General features: G+C 42.7%; 3 protein-coding genes across 10 annotated transcripts in view; 1 reads left to right on the top strand and 2 right to left on the bottom strand.

The window, feature by feature from the left end:
* Nucleotides 1-19,954, bottom strand: part of LOC126556657 (RIMS-binding protein 2) — an 82,000-nt gene extending 62,046 nt beyond the window's left edge. For 6 of the 8 annotated variants that reach the window (XM_050212059.1, XM_050212060.1, XM_050212062.1 and 3 more), the window contains exon 1: nt 19,934-19,953. The gene's annotated coding sequence lies outside the window, so the exon portion shown is untranslated. Of the gene's footprint in view, nt 1-19,933 lie in introns of all 8 variants that reach the window. The other 2 variants (XM_050212061.1, XM_050212065.1) reach the window with 2 other exon arrangements.
* LOC126558283 (serine protease snake-like) overlaps nt 1-21,270 on the top strand; it is a 483,926-nt gene that overhangs the window by 111,514 nt on the left and 351,142 nt on the right. The gene's annotated exons all lie outside the window — the stretch shown is intronic.
* LOC126559705 (ataxin-2 homolog) overlaps nt 1-21,270 on the bottom strand; it is a 111,423-nt gene that overhangs the window by 86,750 nt on the left and 3,403 nt on the right. The window lies entirely within an intron of this gene.

Below are 21,270 nucleotides of genomic sequence, written 5' to 3' on the forward strand. Positions count from 1 at the left end.
GTACTTGGTATTGGTGTACTGTTCTTCTTTTTTACTGAGGTGTGGTGCTCTTTCCTGGCCGATGATGAAATGATAAATGAGATGTTTCATCGGAAGAAGATTGATTAGAGAATTATCGTCCAATGGTTTCAAGCGAATCGTTTCCCTCCGTATGAAAAGCAAACGTTAAATAGCTGTTAAAGCTATCAGCGAGTCAAGTTATAATTGTTTTGGAAATTATTCATCACTTAGCTTGGTTAGTTGGTACCGTTTTTTGTAATCATATAAAAAGGTCTTTTTATTTACAATTGAATATGACGGTCCAGTGCCGTATTGTCATATAAAAAGGTCTTATTAGATATAAAAGTTGCATGTAAATATTCAACAAAACTTGTTTTCATTTCTCTTATATAAATCTCCAACAAATCTAAAAAATTATTATAGTTAACTAAACCATAGAATCCGTTCGCACTAAAAGTTTTTCCCAACTCAAGAGCTTTGCCCATGTGTCCAGAAAAGCATGGTGTACGTTAAAATAATTGATCCATGTTGTGTGCTCACCGTCCCCACCATATGCCCATCACGCAGGCAGGCTTTAAAACGGCCTCTCAAACCCACTCAACTACCTCCGCAACCGGTGCTCAGATGGACTCCGCACTCTTTCGCCTACATCATCACAAATTTATACACAATTGAGCAAATGGATTTGGTTTCGACTACGTAGACGGAGTTAGGCAGATCGAGCGAACGGGAAAGATGGAGAGAGAAAGAGAATCCAGCTTTTCACCCTATCCGAACCCGCCTATCCAGCGTCATAAACCGTACAAGTACAACCAACCAACGTTTCTTCCTCGCCTCTTCAACCGATTTTTGCCCAGCAAGCGAATACTTTGCCGAGTCCAGCGAAAAACAGCATGTTTTTCATCGACTTCCGACGCTAACCGACTTCCGGTGGTGAAATGAACCGGGAGACCTCCACCAGCACACATATGAGACCTATCGACTTCACTGGCTGCCGGTCGTACTGTCTCCATTTTCTTTCCCCTTTGCAACATTGAGCCTGCACACGGCGAACACAAACAGGTAGAAAAGTAAACATTGTTCAAAGTGCAATACCGGACGCCCACCCGCGCTATCTACATGTGTGGGGAAAGGGGGAAAGTAGGATGGTATCCTTTTCCGGTCCATGCCCGGCGGCCATCAACATCGAGGTTGCTTCGCTGATGGGTAATGTTGTTTTTGTTATTGGGTAACCATTTTTATGCTAAAAAAAAACACACACATACACACACATCCCGACTTCCATACCCATACAGGAATACTCTATCACACCACACACACCCACAGACCTCAAACGACCTTTTGGACCACTCGAGCGCTCTCTCAAAGCGAACGGGTGTCTGGGCGCCACGTGTGTTGCCGTTGGGACTGTGTAGCATATGGGTGACATTTTCCCAGAAACAGTTTCAACCAACCCGGCAATACATGGTTGATTGCTTTTTGTGGCTGGTCTAGGGTTGGAAAATTAAATAAACTGTACACAGAGGTAGCTGCCCGTTTTCGCTGCAGAAAACTCCATCATCCCAAATCAATATCATCTTCGATCATCGTTGTTTGGATGATTTTCGGGACTTTATTTGATAATGATTTGATAGAATAATTGTGTATTAAAACTGTCGCATGATTGCATGCGTCCCATGCAAACACATACATGCGGTGCAAACGAGCACATAAATTAATAAACATTATCGACCATTTACCGGACTCCCCGGCGCAAGTAAATTGTACAACACGAGCCGTAATTTAGGCAACGGCCACGCGTTCCGGCACACACGTTCGTGAAGTTGTGCCGCCATTTTCTACGCTTTTTCCCATTCCCAAATGTGCTACCAGGAAATGCGTTCGATAAGCTTTGCAAAAGAGAGGAACCCAACTCGACCCAATTTCCGACAGCAATTCATTCTCAACCTCAACCAGCGGGTGCCGACTACTGTACCTCTGTGTGTGTGTGATTTTGTATAAGCGTTGATCGCCGGCGACCTCTCTCAATTGGTATCCTTGGTGAACGGCCTAGGAGGGAAACGTGGAAAACGGAGTGGGAAACACAAAGCTTCATGCGCTAGCCAGCAGCAAAACCATGGACGGAATAATAAATCGAAGCATCCCCATATCGGTTCGAGGAAAGCCGTTCCAAACAACGAGACAAAAAAAAAAAGATAGCCCAAGGAGCTGTTGTACTGTCCCCCAGAACAGTACACTGGTGACAGAGTGGAATGATCGCCGTTATCTTGCGAAAGATTCGATCAAAAGATGCTCAGCTGGTTGCCTGTTGGGAAGGTATCGCTCCAATTCCACTGCCGTAGGATGGAACGGGAAGCAGAGAAGCGAAGGAAAAAACACCAACACGCACGCACGCACACGCAATCTAAGAGGCACGCGTTCGTAACGAAAGCACATTACGTGCGTTGAATGCGGAAGCTTTCGGTTGCTGTGGGCTTTTGCAAGGGGAGCTGGAATTTTGCAGCCACAATCGAAACCGATTCGCACCAGCCTGACCCGGGGATGCTTTTTTCAATAAGTAATGGCTTTGGCTTCGACACTTCGGGTTCAGAAGTGTGAGATTAAAATAAAAATTATAGCGGCTTGAGCGGTTTCCTGCCGAGAGGAAGACATAATACGTCGTCGATAGTATAAATCGATAGTAGAGTCTGCATAGCTTTGGCGGGCAGCATCTGGTTGCCTTGATGATCCATTTGATGAATCTTCAAACTCGATTTGACAGTTGTAATGAATGCGGTAAAGTGTTATTGATAATTTAATCTATTATCGAGATATAATGTAACAGGTTCATCTTTTATTAGACATCTCCCTTTACTTTGTTCGATTCGTATTCGTTTAAATGTCATATTTCTATTGCTGATTTAAACTATGTTAATTGCTATTTTGAAATAAGTTTAATAAGAACTGGTTGACGTTTGTCGAGGTGTGTATTATATGCAGTCGCTATCGATGTTTCCACTTTTTGATTAAATGTTTTGCCTTATTGATTTCATTTCTCTTAATGAGATTGACATGAGTTAAAAGCTCGCAAACTGCACTTTACTTCCTAGACTAAGGCTACCGTTTAGCTCCGTATTTAGATCGACCGAATTTAGGTGAAACGATCGTCTTTCAGATATGATAAATTCATACCTTACTATAATTAACACAGTGGATCTCGACACTAGCATTAATAATCTTAAGGTAATCTTGCGTAGCACTTATTATAATAATTTAATCCTTGCTTTTATATCTTTCGTCCATGGGTTTTCTTGTGCTCTGTAAATGTGTTTTTTCTTTGGTAGTGTTATTATTTTCTTTTTGTTAAGGCTAGATGACGTAATAAATAAATAAACTTCCCCGAAGAAAACGTTTGAACTCTCTTTTATTTCGTGCCGTTGGTTTATGATCAATTCTTATTTGGATTTCAAAACAAATTATTAGACCAATCCCTGAGAAAATCTCTGTCAAAAAGATGATAAAATAAGGAAAAAACAAATTCAAGAATCAAGCTTGATGAAGTTTTTTCTGCAAGGAATCCAATCATGGGAAGATTGTCATCAGGCACGAAAAAAATATTAAATTCTCTATGAAACTGAAAAATAATGTCAAGCCTCATTGGATGGATGCTACCAAAGTTGCACTCCAAGTGATCGAATGATCCTCCAGTGGAAATCATCTTTTATTTCCAGTTCAATCATATGAGGTTCATCCAACATTTGCCAGCAATATGCAAAAACATTTTTGAGAATATCTTTGTCTTCTTCGCACCACAGTCTGGAGAGGTCACAAACTGCCTTTTTTCCGGATTCCGTTTATTCAGTAACTGCTACAAGAGGTCTTGAGTATCGCAAAAAAAAACATACTAAAATCACTGTGATATCAGATTAATTTTCTGCTCAACCTCTTGTAACTAGGTATAAATATTTCATAAACGATTCATGTTGCGAACCTAAGTTTCGATTCCCACACATCATCACATGCGCGTAAGAGCGTGTGTGTGTGCGCCAGGAGTAGCTATCCATGTTGCAAAACCACTTCATCCTACAATCAAACTGTGCCGTAGGCGCTAATGTAAGCAGTCAAAAGAAAAGCAAATATCATCACCATAATTTACCAACCAACGGCTAGCCACGTGATTTCCCATCCCCTCCCCCGGGGTAGGGCCAAGAAGGTTTTTATGGTAACAGTTCATTTCGATAGTTGAGTCTTTGTGCTCGTGTGCTTTTGTTAAACGAATTGTGGTAGCGAATAGGGAGCGCCTGCCAGAGGTGAGATTTCGAGTTCTGGATTTGAGGTTGTAAATGGTAGTGCATGTACGTGTGAGCGAGTGAGCGCTTAGTGACGACTCAATAATAAAGCACAATGGTTTGCACGGATGGCAACGAGAGGCGGTGGGTGTTTGCGGCGCGTTTACGATAAGATTGATTAGTTCATCAGGGCACGATAAGCGTTTTGATGGCTTCACAAAAGTTGCGTCGGGTGGGCGAGAAGGAGCACTAACAAATGAAACTGGTTTTTAGCTTGCGGCTTAATATTGTTTTATTTGGACAGAAATTGTCACCCGTCCGGAACACTCTCGCAAATTGTACGCCATTTTTTATCTTCCAATCTTTCCTGTGAGTAGGCAATAGTTGAAGAGCTGTTTTTGTGTGTAAGTAGCATCAAAAACTGTAACAAAACAGTAGCATCAAAGAAGCAAACCCTTCCCTGTTGGTTCGCCCTCAAAATGACGAACCAAAGCCATCACTCATGCCTCATGTGCTAACGATCCGAGCGTTGAGTTGAAGGCACTAAATCGATACTGACATTAAGTATGATGCCGCTTGTCCAAACACACACCCACAATGTATCATTGTGAGGCATCAAACTGCAATATAACAGCAGCGTGTGCAGCAAGCAACAATATTGAATTTTGCTCGAATTTTTCCACCACCAGCAATCGCTTGCGCCGAAAGCATCGCCTCCATTATCTCTGTCAAGGGTTGTTTGCTGCACTGGGGATGGCACTGGCAGCATGTGGAGTGGTCCAGCGGCCCAGGAAGTGGGCTAACATATGTTGCACAAATACATCGATCCATTCCGAGCGCCGTGTACACCCCAAGGCCAGCCATTTTATTTCGTACAACCCCAAGAGTGCAAAAAGAGTTTGATTTTTCCAACCATGATGGTCTTCTCGGTGGAGCGGTTTTAGTGGTGCATGGTGCTTTTATATTGCTGGGAGCTCCTGGAGCTGGAGCAAAGCAGGCCATTCGCTACACTCAATTAGAGTGATTGAGTGAGTGATGGTCGATCCATCCGGCGTACGGTGTGGTGTCGCTATTAGATTTGCTGCCCATCGAAAAGTGCAACTATCTTTGTCCAATGTATATATATGTTTTGCCTCTTTTTGCTGTTGTAAATGCTGTTTTTATTGCAATTGTGTAGACATCTCGACCGCCTCCACTGCGAGCGAGGACATTATGTGCTACTTGTAGTTTTATGTTGTGCTATTGTTATGACATATGTTTATATTTTAATGCGATACAATTGAAGAAGTACCGGCAGGAGGAAACTGTAGGAGAATCGATAAGAGTAAAAGGAATCATTAACAACCAGACTGTCGTCCGGTGTAATAAAACGGAAAACTAGCAATCCCCTACTTCACCAACAGTTTTTCATAAACGTTTGCTCAACCAGCATACAATCTAATGAGTGTTTTTTTTTTTTTGTTTTTTGCTTTGTTTCGTCCTTTTGTCTCTGCGCATGAGAACTATAATCGGAGAATTGTAATTTATTACCCTTTTTACGGCGACCCTGTCCGCGGACGCTTGTCCATCGAAAGGATTGTCATAATTTTCTTACGACTGCATCAATGAATACGCAATGGCGTAGGATTTTTGTTGATTTTCCTCTTCCAATGTATGCAATATACTGAGATGACTGGGACCGCATTTCAACATTTGGCGCTACAGAAGCACCACAACGAGAAACGTCTTTTTCTTGCAAAAAAAAAGCTTATGGAAACACAGGCACAATTTAACAAATATTTGCTCATTCCATCTCGCCTGCCAAACGCCAAACCGAAAGCTGCCTTTTTGGGGAGCGCATACAAGCGTGGGATCGCCTGCCATGGGGTAGCCTTCAAACCGATTAAACCGTTCGCTGTGTGTACATTGTTATGCGATCGAAGCTGGGCAAATAAAAAAAAAAGAAGCTGTTCCATTCCGTACTCGCCGCCCGGAATCGATTACAATGTTGTCGTTAAGCTTAGCAATTTCCCCCCTTCGTTTGGCTTTTTGGAAGTGTGAGAGAAAGCGAGCAGTAGTTTCCGGAATAGTTGAACAATTTTGTTCATATCATTTATTGGTGGAATTTTTTGTGGATGTGAGGTACATTACGAATGGAATTCGAACAAATTGTAGCTTCAACACACACAAACCAAAAGGAGATAAACGAGGAAAGATAAAGAAGGTATGGTTGTGGAAATTTTCAGCAACACTTTCAATCTTAATAATAAAATATTAATATTAACTTAAAAAATTTAAACAGCCACTAACGTAACTCACAGCACAATTACTTTTCCTTTACATCAAACCCACGTTTAATTGTCCTCAATGAAATAACTGTTCCTCGAGGAAGGACCTAGCACAGTTACTCAACTCTGTCCTAAACATTTGCAGCACTTACAATCGAAACCATTCCATGTATCGATCGATTGTCGATATCGATACGATTCGGTGCTGCCTGTTGTAGGACTGCAACAGCACTTACGAGTTTCCATCCCTTCGAAGCACATCAGTTCTTCCATATTTGCTTTGACGATTCAAGCACGAATTTTGCGTGTGGCACCACCACGGCCATGTTGTAGTCATCAGCAACGCCATTGTCGTCGCGTGTAGCACATCCGATTAAAGGATTTTGGGGGCTAGTGTCGATACATTTCCTTGGTTCGAGACACATATTCACGACTCTACCGCATGTGGCCAAAGCGACCGCATCTCCTCACATGCATTCGGTTAATTTTCCATCAACCAGCGTCACTAAAATTACTTGCACTATTTAGCAGGGCAGCCAATGCTCCACTGCTTAAGGGCTCAACTCCCCATGCCCTGTGTGTTGCCACAGGGCATTTAATTTTAAGTGTTACGATTCGAAAAAAAATGTCATTGTTGTCGTTCAATCCCTCTTCACAATCGTACCTTACACACTAATCCATGGAAAAGCGTGTGATTGATGGGTGTAAATAAGCTGATATTTATTGTCGGCCACTGAAATCGGTCATCGGGGTGGATTAAAGGATAAACGATGGATTGGAAACGTAATACAATGGGTAGGTTGGTGACCGTAAGTTTGAGCTGCGTGACTTTAAACTTGGCTTTCTGTTGGCCAGATTTTACTATCAGGTGTTTGGAGATTGATGCAAATTAGCTGTGCAAAGCTATCTTTGCCTTAATTCATATTAAAACAGAGTTGACGTTTTCTTCGTCTACGGTCGGCAAAGATGATTAAATGGTTCTTCAAACAATTCTACAATAATACAAACATCGTATAAATCTTGAGCAGTTCGAATGCCAGGCAAGATTTTGGTCATTCTACAATCATCGAGTGACAATTCGTAGTGCATAAAAAGAGAGTTGGGAGGAAAATACGATTCTTCTTAAAGCTTGGATTAAATTTTCGAAAGACAGTCGAGTGTAGTCTTAGAAACTCAAGCAGCCTCTCTAAATAAATAAAACAAATAAGCACATTCACTTTTTAGGATACATGCGATACGCGAACAAGACTTCTATCGTATTTTTCTGTGAGTGTCGTATAAAACACTTTGAATATAAGCCGTGCTCAGCGACCTAACAGATGAGTTTAGAAAGTAAAAACATATCCTTCTGCATTATATTATGAAACTAAAGTACAGACTTTTTATTAACCTTACTGCATCCAGCATAAAGCTCATAAACAGTATGTAAAAATAAAATCTTTTGATGCATCGTTATGCCCAGCACTTGCCGTTCATTTGCAACCAAATGTATCTCCCCGTCCAGAGTGGTTTATTGAATAGTTTATGCCGTTCATAATTTTCTTTATTGTTGTAGGCGCGACAGTAGGCGAAACAGACATCACAATAAAAGAACAAAAGCATCCGTCGAAAATGGATTTGGCACGCTGCCACACACACGCACACATTCGCTGGCAGTGCGAGTCCCGAGGGCTGTCTCGGGGTGATGATTTTACCATTGCTGTCAAAACCATTAAAAGCACCATAATGTTGTGGATAAAATCATCGTTTCGTGGCCCGTTACACACGTCCGCCCAGTACAGCTGCACACCGCAAACATGGCGTAAGATGGTCGTACACCGACGGCAAAAGAAAAAAAAGAAAAAAAGAGGAATACGAGCGGAACCCTCCTTTGTGTCTGTTCGATTGTTCCCCCGTGGGCTGCCGAAAGATTTGCCGTCTAATTCGGTCAGCCGAAATCGTTTGTTGTCCGGCGCACTGTAAAAGGCATTGTTCTAAGAGGCGACAATCTTTCCTCTTGAAGGGTCTATGCATGTCTTTGTGGTGTACTTCTTTCAAACCCCCAGCCGTCCCTCCCGACACACTTTTCGCAGTTTTGTATTATTTCTGGAGACATCTGGGGCAGTGTATGGAGTGTCCACACTGTGGGCATCCAAAATGTATGCCCAGACAAGAAAAAAAAGAAAAGCCTGATGGCATTCGGTCGCCTGGTTGTGAATATCAGTTTCATACTCATTTTCTTTTCCGCTCTCCGGGCTTGTCAGTACAGCAAGGAATGCGACAAGGAAAAACCCCGAAAGAAAAAGTCCTCCAAGTTTCGCTTCGGGGCGGAGGTGTTGGTTGCCCTCCCAGCACCGAGCATTCTGTGCCCGCATTGGACATTTTGCTCACGTTTGGTAATATATCAGAAATTTATCATCTCCATACCGCACATTCACGGTGGTCCTCGAAAGCAAATCCTCGAAGGCATATTGGAACGCACGACGGGCAGTCCTTCGGAAGCGTACCCTGAACGTTCCTCACACGTGACCAGTGCCGCCGATTTAAGAAAAGCATTCGAGCTTCAAGCTAGGCATTGGGAAAGAAGCGTGGGCTGAAGGAGAAAAAGGGGAAGAACATTTGGTGGAAAAATACATATAAAATAGGAAACACATAACGGTTTTTCGTTATCTTTGACCCAACCATGGCGCTTTTTCTTTCATGGGAAAACAGTGACCAGCTCGGTTCGCTTTGTGCATTTAGATATTTTCTTTCTTTATCTATTCCATTCTTCACGCTCTGTTCGCTCACTCATCAGTTTTCCCAGAACCGAGGCAAAAGCGACATTCGAGATTGGGCTTCACCATTACACTATTGTAGGACAACCACATTAGACCATCCGGCTATCGAGCAGCAGAAGGTAATGTTTCGGTTGCAGATATGATTTGCTTTCTTCCTCCCCACCGCTTAACCACCCTTTGCCGTGTTCCGTCCGCACCGGGTTGAGTTGACTAAATATAGAAAACGTAGCATCGAACTCCATCAAGCCTCGTCCCCGAAGAACGAGCCTTACGGCATCAGTATCGAACAGATTGAAAATCGATGTCGCGGCTGTCTCGGCAGCAATTTTTCCACGAGCGAATACGCGGATGTCTCACGGTATCTTTCTGCACACTATCCGTTTTCAGCTCTCGCGTGTCCTTAGGCGTGGAGGCGAAGGTGAAACATAAGGAGGCGAAATAAATGTAGCGGTGATACAATATATCTTCCAGGCCCCTGGTATAGAAGAAAACCCCACTACAGAAGCCGGAAGGAAAGCTTTGCCGCAAGCGTGTACAGCGCCTCCTTTTCTGTTAAATGTTTCCAAAATGGGAGTAGGATAATAATAACTAAACCCCTTATCCTGGCGTTTTTTTTTCCTTCTTCTGTTCTCGTACCCGTGCCGAAGGTTTGGGCCGAAAATCCAACGAAATCCGTTCAACCTGGGTTTTTTGGACGTTTTATAAGCGTGTGTAGGTGTGTGTGTGTTTTTTTTAAGTTCAGTTTTTATTTTACCGTCGGCTCCAAATTTTCGACAAAACTCTCGTTTCCATTTTTGCTGTACCTTGGCTAGCCAACACCCAGGTCGGGAAAATGGGCGAACGCCTTTGCCCGATTTAAGAACGGGAATTTATAGTTGCCCGAATTAACGGCAACTGGCTGGCACTTGAGTCGATGAAAGCGATGTGTTTTGGGATACAGTGGAGCTAGTGTTTGTGTATGTGTGTGTGTGATTGGAGTCTTTTCCTTTTTTTTTTGTAGTTATTTATTCCACACCACATCAGTGCCGTGTATTATGTTTTCCTTCAGAAATCCCCTACGGCTTAGTTGTGTAGCTGTGCTGTGTAAATCGTTTTGCTGTCCAACGGTTTGAAAAATGAAAAGAGCATATACCGGATACAGTTCCACGTCCAGTTCTCAAAGGGAAAGCAAGTGATGGAGGAGAGAAGGGGGTTCTCAACCATTCACCAGGGTTTGTTACGCAAATATTTCATCTCGCTTGCTGGATGCTGCTGGTGGCCGGTGAAAGGAAAGTGATCAGCAAGCGCACGCTGTCTTGTATTCGTTGCAAGGCTGCTTCAGTCGCTCGAGGCGTTTTAATCTTTGCTCTTTGAGCTCGGTCGGTGGTACGGTCATCGGATGGATGAAGATACAGTGGGTGGTGGTAGCTTAGAGAGGCGCGAAAAGCAGCATAATCATCCTTTGGACTGGTGCCTAAAGCGGTAAACGGAAGCTTCAGCTGGAAAGCCTCGGAATCGATGATCGATGAGATGCATTTTCCGAGATGCGAGGTGTAACGAGGCGTTTTGTGTTGGGGAGCGAAATGGAGGAGACTTCGTTTAGGGTAACATTTTTAAACCCGAGAGCCTTGAACAGCCATCCAAAGCAGTTTAGAGCAGGATAGAAATATTTAGCGATACCAAATAGTTCGAATGATGCTTTTGATAGGAAATTTTAAGTTAAAAAAAAACTATGAAAAGCTTACTAATAGAGCAACTTGTTAAAATTTGAACTGATATTTACGCGAGGCAATCGGTTCATCCACCATTTCTAGCAAACGAGCAATGTTCTGCTAGCTCGCACGTCCAGAACACCGGCGCGATTTTTATCACATCGGTCGCTGCATATTAAATAGTGATTTTAATAAATAATCAGCATTATTAACGTTGGCCCCATGTTAGTGTTTGCTCAGTTCATTTGTGAGTGTGTGTGCATTTTTTTTGCTTCCAACCTTCATTTTCTCCTGTGCTTACCACTGTTTCACTTCTGCTTTCCATAGTTAATTTTCGTCCCAATTTATTCACCCGCGAGGTAAAACCATCAGCCATTTCACTTGCTGCCCCTGGTTTTTAATCGATACGCTAAATTGAGGTTAATTATTTATACATGAATAATAGTGCAGATCGCAAGTGCTGTGCAAAAGGGAAGCAAAAAACAGCGAGCGAGCAAAACAAAAATGTGAAACGAAGCAAAACAATATTAAATATCGCCAATACGGTGTGGAGAAAAGTAGAAAGAAAACATAACGTGTGAGTCACACACGGTAAGGTTCATGGGATAGAAGAAATAATGAATACAACGCCAAAAAGAAAGAAAAAAACGAGACTAGGGTCGCTTTTAATTAAAATTTTAATCAACGCAAACAGCTCGAACGATCCACGAAACAGTTTGCTAGCATAAATCCTCTTAAAACCACACGAAGTATCGTCGACCGGCAAGGTACGCCTTACAAACCGAAACACAATGCTTGTCAGGTTGTGTTTGCATTTAACAAAACTAATATTATTTATGGTATGTGTCGTTATTTCTTTAAATATTTTTTTATAACTCAGTTCATTCGTGCCCTAGTCGCAGTGTGTGTGTGTGTATGTATGTATGTGAAAAACCCCCACCGTACGTAAACCTGCTCCCTGGAATTATGGCGAACTAATTCTACAGGCGGTAAAAATAAAAATATTGCCAGCCAATTGCCATTGCCTTGCCCGTTGCGGTGGTAGGCTTCGTTTGCGATTTTTCCACCCGAACGAACCAAACCGATCCCTGTCGGATCGAAGTGCGGCACACACTCACAAAAAAGGTTATCCTCGTCGCCGCCTTCTTCATACGCCCGATTTTCCCCGCCCGGCATCCTGACAGCAGGGGCTCAATCGTCACCGGAGCGAATGAAATATTCATCGCACACATCGATTTCAGCCATCCGGCCATCCCAAACGGAACCGTTTCCCGGAAACGAGTTGGGAGGGGACGGAAGGGAGGAATGAAAACCGTGGACCAGGAACCAGGGCAGACGTTCGCTTTCCTTTGAAGCTGACAGGCGATGTAAAAATTGCTCTGCAGGGCCAAAGCTTACCCGACGCACACGCTTCGGTAGGTGGCGGCAGTGCCTGCAGGAGCTTAGTATTGAAGATTATTATTCGTTCTGATCCCTCACTGTCCCGAGGTTCGTAATCGTGATGGTAGTGACTGCATTCGCAGAGTTTTTTTTTGTTTGATTTGCCTCTTGCTGTATTTTTTTTTTTCGATGAAAAGAGAAAGACATAAAAAGGATAGCTTGTCACGCAGAGGATTGGGTATAAATATTAGTTCGATTCACAGGATGATGGAATATAGTTTGTTATATGATGAGGTCACAAGTTTTACGGTTAATGCCTTCTCGGCGATCGCCGGTGGATCCTGAATATCAGCGTAAGTCAAATACTGGTTGACACTTCGTTTATACAGCGAATCAAGAGCATAAGTTTTGTTGTAACATTTCTATTACTATTTCAATCTAAAAATTCTTTTTAAGAACTAATACTGCGAGAGGTCATAATTTTGAATACATTTTGCACATTTTTATACTGAAGAAGTCAATGGTCAAGTCCTTAAATACAATAAAAGTAAGCTAAAAATGATGGAAAATATTTATAGACACCCCAATTAACTTTTGAAAAGATTTTCAGATAAATTTAATTTGCGTCAGTTCATTGCAGGTAATTTGATACGAGCGGAGAACTTACGGTTTGGGACAGGCAGCTAAAAAAAATCCAAAACGGCTGACCAAGACCCCTCATGGTTATAGAACCAATTTGAAATCATTTAATATTGTGAGCATCCTGAGTAAAGTCTGTCAGTAATATAATTATTTCTACATAGCAAATCAAAACATTCATCTACAGCACAAAACACTGCCATCATGCAATAGGGTTTGATGGCGTCAAAAATAGCTCATTGTGATCCAGAAATCCTGGATGATAGATTAGGCGGAAAAAACGACAACCCGCCCTATATCGTCCGATAAAGCAATGCAAACACCAGCACACGCATTGCGGTAAGCATCAATTAACACCCTTCCCGAAGGTACATTCATTATGTTGGGATGGGTACAGTTTATGCTGTTTTTGTTCTTCATTGCCACCCATTCACCTCACGATGGCTTTTATTCTTTCAGTCACCTGTTCAGTCCACATTAGAGTGGAGGCTATTGAGCTCATTAACATTATAGATAGAAAACATACATACAAACTTAATAAATACAAGAGCAATACACACTATAGTTATGGTACTAGAAAGAGAACGGAAACGTACTTCAACAGTTCAGAGTCCAAAAAAGGAAACCAAAGCAATGGGCGTTTGCGTTCAGTGCAGGCGTTATTACAGTTCGTTGCATCTATCCTAGCGAAGAATTCTAACAAGTGAAAGAACTTCTAGCAGGTTGCATAATGGTGCACACGTTCAGAAAGTGGTGATGGTTTGGAAGTATATTTCGCGGTTGCATTCATTGGTAGAACAAAACGGCATTCAATTGTGATTTTGTTGGGGTCTAATTGGCCCAAAGCAAGTCATGTCAAGTAGGGCTCGTGTTTTCTTTTGTTTATAATTGGAAGAAACTAACACGTTCTAGCTGAGAATGTTACCGAAACACAATTAATTGGACAATTTTGAACATGATAGTGCTCTGGATATAACATTCCTGCCTCTTAGCCATTCCATTACATTGTCTATTCTGCTCTGTACCTCTCCTAAGCTGTAGAATCTAATTACCCGACTACTAAACAATACAACAATATAGCATCATTTAACAGATTACAACACTTGCTGCTAACTACCCTCACAGGACGACAGTGGAGCGTACAATAAAGAGGGTTGCGGAAAGTTTTATCGAATTCATACACTAACCGTTCATAGTGGCGAAATAGCTGGCATTGCTTGTTTTAACGAGATGGTCACATTTCCACTATCCACATCGTTTTGACAGCAATAACCGTGCCATGACACTGACACGCTTTTCCGAAATGGACAACAATACACAAGCCATACACTGGCTGTGTGTATGTGTGTGTGTGTGTGCTTACCCTTCCAAGAGTGACGAAAATGGGGCGTTGCATTTCGCTTAATGTAATCAAGCGTTAAATTCCTCATTCTCACTGTGTTCGCCTTCCGATGCCCCAACATCCCAACAGGAACGAAATCATTTGCTGCTCCCGATTGTTCGGCTGTACGGTCAATCCGGCCTCTACACGGCAGGGCAATAGTGGCGAAAGCTGTGTGAGATGCTGCGATTATTTTGGGCTTAGCGCAGCAGTTTCGGTTGGTTGAATTTATCGATGTACGCTTCTCGTGCCCGTTTCGCTACTGTGCTGGTGTCAGTGCTGCTGCAGCAGCGATTCAGTTGACACTAGCGAAGGGAAGCAGTGAGAATGTGATGGGGACGGGCTTGAGGGCAACAACGGCGACCAGTTTTCCCAGCTGCAGTGCGGAAATGGAAAAGTGGTTAACAGTAGATTTAATTGCACCACGAAGGAACGGTCAACAGGCCGCACGATACGCTACGTGGCCTGTTGAACGGATGCAAATTTAGGATGGCAATAGGGGCATTTTGAGGATCAGGTTCGGCCAACCGTGTATATGCCAGGCGGGTACAATACGGATAATTCGTGTACACTCTTTAAGTTTCAAGTACCCTAGGATAAAGCTGGCGGTAGTTGTGGTTTTCAAACTCATTATTCGTTTAAGTAATTACTGTTATTAGAAAGTTACTTATTATGTATATTTTTAAAGATTAAATTTTCTGTTGGAAATTTACATGCAATGAAATATGAAATTTCATCGGCTAAGCATCATGCTCTCAAAAACTTGACACAATAATCAATTATAAGATGAACTTATTTTCAATTACTAGAAATTCTATGTTAAAAAATGTAAGGATCGCTCTATCCTAAGAAAAATTGTTGTTCGAAATTGTGTTCGGATGAACCACGATTATAATGAAACTTAAATTTTGTGGAGTGCAATTCCATTATACCAAGTCTGTCCAGATCCAAATCAAAATTTTTGTCATGCAAACGGAGAGACAGGAGAGGTCGTGGCTAGCCTATTGACACCTTCGATTTAGTGCTATCTAGGACTCAAGCAGCAAGGTGAGGACTCAAATCTGTCGTTGGAGATAAGGAACTCCAGGTTGTTTTAAGCGAGAAAAGCAAACCTTAAGACATCACTCTACTTTTATCGGAATGACTTGGTATGTGAGAAGGATATGCCTTATTAACATTGTTCATTGTTTCAGTAATCACAAAAGGACAATACGACGACGAGCCTTCATATTTAAGACTAAAATAAAATAAATACAAGACATAGAAATCCAGCTACAGCTTAACGAACAATCAATAACACCAACTTCAATGTTGCACAAAACCATCAATTATCCTGCAAACGCTCTAGCTAAACCGATGCTAGAAATACTTTCCCAAGGAATGCAACACATTGCCATCGGTTCATAATCCCAGCACGAGTAACTACATTGCGTTCCATTAGCTTGTGGCCGGAAACACGGCTATGACATATTTACATGACCCCTCCTTACATACGCTTTCCCTTCACACTATTCAGTTCGACTATAAACTCGCACCAAGTAATGCCTAACATTTGTTCCCGTGAATGTATATGTGGATTTGCGCTATTTTAGCACACCGTAGGCTAGAGTGTAAGTTCATAAAACTTGGCCCAAAGCAATGGTACCAGTTGCTTGGAGCGAAACCAGCGAAAGCCACCAGCCTCAGCAGAGAGGACCACGTCCTCGCTGCCCGAGAAAGGGTAAATCTAAAGTAATGTTTCGCAAACCGTATTATGTGCTGTACATTACTGTTACACCCATTATGATCCTAGTGCTTATGGTGGGTCGCCCTCAGGGCCATTACGGTGTTGGTGGTCGTGATGAAATTCCCCGTGCACCAACGGAAGTAATTTCCCTCGCTCCTCACTTGCGTCACATCGCTATCCGCGAGTCGCTTGATTTTTGTCGTCCCTCAAAGGCGGGATGGAGGCGAAGGGAGGGTCGGAAAGGTTAGCTGGAGTGCCAAAAGTTAACCGCAAGCAGCCAAAAACTAAGTAGACACACCGAGCTGAGAAGGCAAAGAAAAAGAAAGCTACCAGCAACAAAGAAGGAAATCGCCAATCTCGCTTCCGTTGGCCCGGGAGAAAATCGAGGGCTCTGCTCCATTTTGCAGTAACCGGCACACCGGCCATAATATGGATTTGCGAAGCGGTAAGCGGTTTGTAAGGCAAAACTGGAGAAGAATAAAAACAACCGAAGGAAAGAAAAGCAGCTTGTTCTAATAATGTTTGTTTACTTTGTTCCGTTTCGATTTTCCGAACCCGAGAATAGTGGCAAGTGGTAGTAGTGTGGGGATTGGTGAGAGGAGTGGTCTTACCATACTTGTAAAACCACAAACCACCACTTCGGGTGGAGGATATGAAAGGAAGTGCGGAAAGCATGAGGATACGGCCGGACTCTGATTAGGGAGACCGTCTTGTACCAGGTTAGAACTGTCTCCCTGCCACACGCCAACTCACCTCAACCAACGGCTATTGTGTTTTTTGGTGTATTTATTTTCTCTAATGACAGCTCACCGCCTGAGAGCTCTCTCGCTCTCGTTTTGCACCGATCATTTGAGTGTTTTCGCTCACTTTATTCTCACTGTAGTAGCTTGGCTGTTGTTGAGAAATCCAGTGCACACATACAGTGAAACACTCTTTTCCACGCACAATTTTTCACGCACTCGTACGCTCGTCCGTCACTATTGCACTATTGTTAAGAAGCGTTCTGTCAAAACCGTGACAGAAGCACAAAGTGCTTAACTACTACACACAGGGACAGCTTAAAACCGTACGCACTCATCTGACAAGCGGTCCTGCTCTCGGTCATTTGCACATCCAATTTCCTGTGCGCGTATATGTGCCTTTTTTATGGCGTCGGATGAGTAATATAAGTTCGTTCGCGACTACTATTGTACAAGTGTTCAAGTGTGCGTATATGTGTGTATGTGTGCAACACGAATGCTTTTATTGTTGTTCGTAGGTTAGCAACAAAACCTCACTCGTTGGGTCTCACTCTCACAACGTCGCTGATGTTCGCACGCTCAAGAAAGCTCTCACGTGAGCAGTTCGGGCTAAGGTAAGTTTGGCTGTATTACCCTGACCATTCCACCAACTGTGATGCTTTTTCTACCGTCTCCCAGCTGCGCCGCTCTACTGTCCCAGCGAACGGAAACGTGACATAGAGAAAATTCAAGATGGCGCACGCTCTACTAGGGTCACCTGTGTGTGCGTTCGAATTTTTCTGCCATTTCTTATCATTTTCTGTACGATTTGGAGCAGTTCGTTAACGTCCCTAGGTCTTAGATGTTATATCCGTAAGTTTTACCAGGTTGCAAGTAAGGATCGTTTCTATTATAGACATTATTAGACTCTATGATTTCTCGATTATTCTCAAAAAAAGCTTCACTTCACTTGATGATGTTGGAGCGTTTGGATAATGTGCTGCACTCGTTTTCGCGACTGGTTCACCCATCAAACAAACTTTCAACACTCTGAACTCACACTGGAACTAATCACAACCCTGCTGCGGATGTATTGGAATGGAAAACTACACACCAGATACAACACTATGGACGATTTTCAATCTACCACCGTTTACTGTACACTACGCTGGACACAGCTAGAAAATCCACCTTCCATAGGCATACGGGTTCACTGGCTGACGGCTGCTGCTAACCGTACGGTGAAACCATTTAGTTATCGCTAGAGGGCTTTCTCTCGCGCGTTATGGAAGGTCAAATCTATACTGGTATCGTAAACCTACAGTAAGAGAGATAGCAGCCGTCAGTATCACGGTACGGTAGTTTTTCCTTCCGACCAACTCACACACATACACGCACACACCAGCCGTCGTCAGTGCACCGTCGGAACTAGCAGCGAAACGCACACAGGCCCAAAAAACACCTTCCTTCCGCAGAGAGAAAGAGAAGCTGAGATAAGGAAAGTTGTGAGATAGAGTGAATTCCACCACCCATCGTAGCGACCGAGGTTGAGAAGAAAGCTTACGATGTGAGTGCCCCAAACCCGAATGTTTGAGCAACCCGCACACACTCACAGCCAACGGAGACGCACGGTGAAAATGAGTGTGTTCCATTGCGCTCTCGCGCTCCCAGCAACGATTGCTACATAGCTCGACGAGCTTTTCATTCAACATTTCATTCAACGCTCTGTACAACGTGCAAAGCGCCTAGACACAAACTCGCGTGAGTGCCTGCGAAAGCTTCGATTTCGGTACGGTGCCGTACGGTTTCAGTTACCGCGTGTGTACTTGCGTCGGCCCAGGGTACCCAGTGTCAAGTGTGTCAATCGCCAAACGGTTCACCGCACTCACACATACCCACACGTGGCCCGTGGTGGCCAATCTCGGTGGAGGGAGAATGATTTGAGAGCAGTATTAATTGATTTTTGCCGTTCACCAGTGTGTTGGCTTTCGCGGTCGTTTTTAATGCTTGTGGGATTCTTTTGCTAACCGATTGATGTGCACTTAGTGTTTTTCACTTGATGGGTAAACTTGGGAATTTAGTTTTGATCATTTGAAGCAACTGAATTAAGGATGTTTTGTTCAATAAAAAAAGAGTTCTTGTTTTGTTCCAATTGTTAAATACTGGGCGCCTCCATCATAAAAAAATTACTGTAATACGTTATTGTTAAATGAAATGATTTATTATTTAAGCACAAAAGCACGATATTGGTGTGGCTATTTCACTCTACAACGTGAGGCAGTAAAAATGGCTAACAGCTCGTACCTCACGTGATGTTCACGGGTTGCGTCTAGAGAACTCTTCAGGCTGCTCTGTATAATCATTTATAATGAAACTGTTTAATGGAAAATACGTGCTCACTCATTCAAATGATTTATGTAAAATACGCTCCCCTTTCATGTACCGCATCAAACAAATAGTCACCACCATTAACGATGATTATCTCTAGAGTTTTAAACTTTCACAGCGCAAACAAAAAAACCTTTTATCAAATAAAGTGACAGCGTCTCGGACTGGCATACGCTTTATTTGGAGTGTAATTGATAAAAAGGGGTTTTAAGCTCTATTATTTAAAATCAACCAGCCAACACTGCACCTTGTCTCAACCCAAGTGGTGAGCACAAATGCGTACATCGCACCCATGCGTATCTGTCCAACAGTGTGCATTTGTGTTTGTGTGTACAGCAGAGTTTAATTTGCAGCCATCCGAGAGTTTCGCATAAATTTTCCTGACACATAAATAACACGCCTAATAGTCAGAGACACGACAGCCGGACAGCAGAGGATCGCGAATGTGGTCCACACGAGAACCACGACACAACAACAGCAATAAACTCTGACAGTTTGGACGATAGTGAGAAAATTAATGGTGCTGTTGCAGTGTGCAGCTACAACATGCAGATTCGAATCCCCTAACCCCCTAGCGTGTGTTTTGTTTTTTCGGGAGAACAATTTTAGGAAACGTTGCCAACCCGGAACCTTCCCTGTTGTACATATTTTATTTGCTGCTATCATCAGTGTTGCATGTCCTGTTGAGCTGGGGACTATTCTCTCAATTACTTACCTGTTTAATTTACGCTGCACCCCTATAGTCTGGCGAATGTAGCGTATGTATATTGTGCGCCCCGTGTACTAGTGTGGCACCATAGCTTTGACCGGTTCTCTGCAGAGCGACGGTCGATCTCGTCTTAGTTGATCTCCTGGGCAGGAAGCAATGTGGGACGTTTCCGTCGTTTCACGATGATCGGGATCGACGCGTTGGAAATTGAAATACTACTACCACACATAAGCACGACCACACATTTACGCACCCAAATACACACTGACACAAGCACACCTTTCCCTCTCTTTCACTCACTCAAGCGTACGCAGGTGAGTGCGAGACGACTGTTTCCGATGAAGGCTCCAAAATCACTCACTGAAAAGGCACGAGCTGCAAACAAGTCGCATCTACTACCACTTTTCAACTATAGCGTCAAGGTGCATCAAGAGGAAAATGAAGAAGAAGAAAAAGAATTGTGATTTTAAGTTGGATAGCAAAAAAAAAACATTCCCACAACAATGGCGATGATACTTTTGGGTTTCTGTTGCGTTTCACTTCGCACGGTAAGCTATTCTTCCTTAGAGGGTTCTGTGTCGGTTGTAACTACACTCTCACTGTCACTGTTAACCAAAACAGGAAACTTAAGCACAACAATTTGACACACATTTAAACACGTTTGTCTTGGGAATGCCCTCTATTACACCTCTTGATGACACTTCATTCTCGAACGTATTATATTTTAACGTACAATCCATCGTTTTTTTCTCTTCTAATGCATATCTAGTGTATCCATCGAATATAGAAATAGGTTCACATTGTTCACTCGTACACATAACTACGCACACAACTGTTCAAAACTCTCCACTGTGAGCAAACGGCAACAGCAATAAAGCTCGATGATGAATAATAAAAAACTTTTCTAACAACATTTGTGATTGGTAGCTACCCAGGCAGTCGAATAGGAACGTTTGATAATAATGGTGTCAGAAGCGGTATATCTACCCCCTCCCTCCACTAACCGAATGCCAAAATTGTGTGAGTGGGTGAGAGCTAGTGCAATTGTGAATCATCAGCAACAACAAAAAAAAACTGCAGTGTATGACAAAAACGTCTTTCGCAAAAGCTCGGGTAGAACAAAAAATGGAAGAAACTTTTTTACGAGCAAGGATAGAACATAATTTAGGGATGAACAAAGAATCGTCTATCGTGGCAAGTGCTTTTCGAAGCAAATAAACTGTGGCAAAGCCAAGAGATAGAAGAGGTAGAAAAATAGAACTGAATGGAATGTGATTGTCAGTCGATGATTTGCAATTATTAGAGCTTTCTTTATAATTAAGTTTAACTACTTAGCTTTAAAT

The sequence above is a fragment of the Anopheles maculipalpis genome, chromosome 2RL (assembly GCF_943734695.1).
Source record: "Anopheles maculipalpis chromosome 2RL, idAnoMacuDA_375_x, whole genome shotgun sequence".
Lineage (NCBI taxonomy): Eukaryota > Metazoa > Arthropoda > Insecta > Diptera > Culicidae > Anopheles > Anopheles maculipalpis.